The 4,793-nt window shown below is 40.9% G+C and overlaps 1 long non-coding RNA gene across 1 annotated transcript; it reads right to left on the bottom strand.

The window, feature by feature from the left end:
* Nucleotides 1-222: 222 nt before the first annotated feature.
* Nucleotides 223-2,731, bottom strand: LOC114789731 (uncharacterized). The gene is made up of 4 exons (XR_003749713.1): nt 2,033-2,731; nt 1,747-1,802; nt 1,406-1,570; nt 223-776 (listed from the first exon to the last, which is right to left on the bottom strand). It is a non-coding gene; the product is annotated as an uncharacterized LOC114789731 (long non-coding RNA).
* Between the last annotated feature and the right edge of the window lie 2,062 nt (nt 2,732-4,793).

Below are 4,793 nucleotides of genomic sequence, written 5' to 3'. Positions count from 1 at the left end.
GGATTTGAGCTGCCTAAGAAGGTTTTGCTTTGCATTCTCTCGATGAGCTTCGAGATGTCGTCACCTGAAATGGTTTTCCAACAGTCTTGAAGGAGTTCCCAGAGGTGTTTAGCACTTGTTGGCCCCTTTGCCTTCACTCTGCGCTCCTGCTCACCCCAAAACATCTCGACTGGGCTCAGGTCCGGTGACTGTGGAGGCCAGGTCTCCACTTTTTTTTTTTTTTTTTTTATGTGTTCATTCATAATTTTGATGCCTTCAGTGAGAATTTACCAAAGTAAATGGTCTTAAAAATAAAGAAAACACATTGAATGAGAAGGTGTGTCCAAACTTTTGGCCTGTAATGTATACTCCTTAACTAGTTCTGCTGGCTTCCCGTGGATGGAGGTTGTAACTGCTGCAGCCAGGTCTGCTTGCTGGTGAAGGTCACCACCATCTCCTTGGTTGTCTGATGTTCAGTTCCAGACATGAGGTGTCACACCAGTCCACAAACTCCTGCAGAAGCGGACCATGGTTGTGTGAGGGGCCTGACAGCAGAGACTGAAGGAGGTTTCTGTGCCTGCAGTCATCTGTATATAAGATGAAGAGCAGAGGAGAGAGCACGCAGCCTTGTGGTGACCAGGTGGAGGTATAACAGAGGTCAAATAGAGTTTTGTTAACCAGTACTCTCTGTGATCTGTTGATCAGAAAGTCCAATATCCACAGGATTGTCTGGTTGTCCGGATGAAAGTTGGAGGAAAGTTTATTAGCCAGGATGTGGGGTTGCAGGGTGTCGAAAGCTGAGGACAAGTCAACAAATAAGAATCTTAGTGAAGGAATAAATTTCTGTATACAAAGAAATTAGATCATCGTTAGTCATGTAGACAGTTTTTCAGATATAAATGTATTTGTAACATATTAATTTATTAATTTCTGGTTATTCATATAGATGCACAAATCAATACTCACTAGAGCTTAATACTTGCAATGTCATTGTCCACTTTGTCCACCAACACTATTTAAACCTGCACCACTAGTCCATCTTAAAAATTGAAGGTTATGTTTTAGTACTTTTTAACAGCAATGTACAATTAGATAACTAACTTTGCTAACTTCTTCTGGTTCACTTCTCAAAGTATCCAAAATATGCAGATGCAACCTCAAGTGCAGAACCCAGAGACGTTTCCCATGATATCAGAAGACAATGCTGTGAAGGGACAACATGGTAGACCATATACGGTAGACTATAGACCAACTCCTGATGCTCTGCAGGCATAATGGAAGCGTTTACAAACTGTTGAGAATTTGCCTGCTAATGTTTACTTTATTACAGTGTAATACAATTAAATTTGGTACAATATATTAATGTTGATATCGCCGACATCGCCAGACCAGGAAAGAGGTGCACTGGTCCGAATCTTGGACTCACCCAATCAGTTCCTCCACTCTTGTCTGTCCTCGTGCAGATCAGCGGTATGTCATGCTGCGCCGTCCCCAATTCAGGCTGCATTCTTTCCCTCCTCTCTTCCGCAAATGTGGAGCAAAATGAAGAAACTCGGAGTGCGCTGGCAGCGGTGGGGTCAGTGAAGGTGGACTGCAGTTTAAATGGAGTAACCTTAAAGATGCAGTTTTTTCATTCTGGACGACAGTGAGCTTACATTCCCATGTTTTTGTAAGATCTGCCGCATGGGATCGCACAAAAAAAACATACAGTACCCACACTAAAGTATCACTGACAATTTGCTTTATCAAAGGACTCAGGCTCCTTACCTGTATAAAATACAACTGGAAGACAGAAGTGTTGCTGATTGATGAGCTCTGGGACCCTTTTTTTAATGGACATTAAACAGAGAAAACTATTTAACTTACTTGTGACTATAAGTATTCATTTCAACTAATTACAGCTGTTCTGGGACAGTTTTGAAAATCAAATTTCAATCAAATGTAATATTAAAATGAAAACATGAATATAACTATTTTCAATTCCAATCTCTGGAATAAATGAACTGTATACACATTATGGTGCATCATGGCATTTTTTTTGGATGTGTGGCACCTGGCACTTTCTGCAGGGTAGACGTGTTTTCACCCTATGGATGCCGCATCCTGCAGTATCCCATCACCGCTTGGCAGAGACGTGGTGTAGAAAATATAAGTAAAGTAAAAAATGTATTTATTTAGCAATTTCATTATGTAACTGATTTGAAATAAACAATACTGTACTCAGCAATTCAACAAAGAACATCAAGTACAGGGAGAAAACATAAAAAATATATAACTGAAAAATATATGAATAATCTTTCTTTAATAATAAATTCTTAAACAGAGAGTACATACCGAAAATGCTGTGTTACGGTAATGTTTTTGCCCTTTTTCGGGTGACTCGGCCTACTCTCACCTACTTTCTGAAAATGCTGAGTGATTATTGAGTGATTGTTGTTTATTTTATATCGGTGTTAGTGTACCCTAATACTGTATCTGAAGTCTCTTTCTGAAATTCAGCCTTGGTGCAGAATTACAGCCACTTTGATCCAGTCCCACAATGAAATTCCCAAGGACGCGCAGTTTCAATGTCTGTAACTTTCAAATGCTAATGAGGAGGAGAGAGGTGGGACGAGTAGGAGAGCGGCCTATAGAAATTAAAGGGGCATTAGTGGAAATGACATCATCACACCATTCACCAATCACAATGAGAAATAGAAATTCTATTTTTTTTACTTGAAATAAATGATTGTTTTTACAGCCTCTTGCATGAAGTAACTAAAAATACATTGTGCTCATTTTCAGAGAGCAAATTCAATGATGACATAAAGGAACAAATTCCAGATCAGACTGTTTGCCGCACCCCTTTTTACACCTAAATTGAAATTAGGATCTTCTTCATTATCTGGAAACGACTCTCTTGCTGCTCTTTTTTCTGTTCCAGCAACATCCTGAGCGTCGCTTATATGCTGGACAATCTAGGGATGAACTTTGCCATGTAGATCACCATCCCTCATGCCTCACGCCTCACATCCTCTTTGCATTGTGGTCTCTCCATATCAGCTATGGCTCATGTTTTTCTTGGGTCAGGACTCAGTCCATCCTCAGACAACACATCTAATATGAATGTCAGTGACTTTCAGCCAATTCACATTTATTTGTTCAATTTCAGGTTGACACTTTTTTTGTGTGAAGTGACGTCATTGTGAAACCACAGCACAGCACATGGTGCCACAACAAAATGTGTCCTCTGCTTTTAACCATCACCCTTGGTGAGCAGTGGGCAGCCAGTAGTGCATGCCTGCATGCATACATGGAACGTTATCGAGAAGATTGATGAACTGACTGATTGGGTGAGCTCTCATCATACTGCAAAAGAAAAATGATGCATTATGAATATGTTTGGATGCTAGAGATGCTAGAAGATACTGAGACCTAGTGAAGGTTGCATCAAATGAGTGATTGATAGTGGTCAGTCTTGGATCCGATAAGTAAAGTGAGGGTGAAGGACAGAATGTGGTGGTCAGTGATGTGAAGAGGAGTGAAAGAAAGGTCGGTAGGTGGAGAGGGACGAATGAATACCAGGTCCAGGTCCATTCCCTTTCCTCTTTTGTTGCTGCAGGATTTCAGGATTTCATGTGTCTTGCACTGAGGAGAGGCTTTTGTCGGGCCACTCTACCATAAAGCATGGTATATAGAGAAGATCCGTAGAGAAGATCGTGAGGTCCTGAACGTAGCTGATTTGGTCACTGTAACATGGTAGGTGGTAGTAGCCTAGAGGGTAACACACTCACCTATAAACCAGAAGACCCAGGTTCAAATCCCACTTACTAGCATTGTGTCCCTATCAGAACTACATCATGGACCTCCTCCCTCGACACAGGTACAGTCCAGATGATGCTGAGTTGATGTTAAAACTCTTCAGCGTTTACAGCGATGATCCCCTAAATCTGCCTCCCCCTATTTACAGAATTTCAATAATCAACCAATATCAGTATGTAACTTTGTCTAATCGTTCAAATGTTACATGTAGCACCAGGTTCCGGAGAAACGTTATTTCACTATGTACTGTCTAACATGTATATGCTGCCCTCGCTCTGGGTTTTCTAGTCTCCACCAGCTAGACAGCGAGATAACGATGCTCCAATAAACAGACTTGTATTTGCTTTTCTGTGCTGATTTATTGAAGAATGGCCTCTGACCATTGCCTTCTCTATGACCATCGTAAAACTGAAAAAATACAAATGTGACGATCAGCTAAATAACATAGCAAATTAGCTCGTTACATGCGCACAGCAAACTAACACAAAATACACATTTCTAACGCTACTAATATACAAATACTTATATCGTAAACACAAAACAAAAAGAAAGTGCTTATCTCGTCACAACCAATACTTACAGACAAATCTTGTCCAAAGCAACAACATTCTTGCTCAATACGGGAATGCTTCGGCACTATGTTCCGCCATCTGGATTCTTAGTCTCCCGTTTTCAGAGTAACCAAAAATAATATTACAAGACAGCCACTTGAGGGAGCTATAGGCCAACTTACTGCCTGCACAAGGCAGAATAATGTATATAGCTGAAATGAGAATAAAGCTTAACTTAAACTTCAATGTAGTAGCATTCAGTGACATGTAAGTTCTGCATGTTACTTTATAGTTTTATTGTGGCGTCAGGATGAAAAAGAGGGGACGCTTCAGTCGTCTTGAGGTCCGCAGCCAACAGACAACTTTTACAACTCAAGCCCAACTGAAAGTGAGAGAGCAGCACTTTTTACCCCCCGCTGCTGCACATCTACCCCACGATGTCCCGCATCCCACACACACACA

Source organism: Denticeps clupeoides, chromosome 5 (assembly GCF_900700375.1).
Source record: "Denticeps clupeoides chromosome 5, fDenClu1.1, whole genome shotgun sequence".
Taxonomy (NCBI): Eukaryota; Metazoa; Chordata; class Actinopteri; order Clupeiformes; family Denticipitidae; genus Denticeps; species Denticeps clupeoides.
Note: the sequence above shows the minus strand (reverse complement) of the source record. Positions and strands in the feature narration are given on the sequence as shown.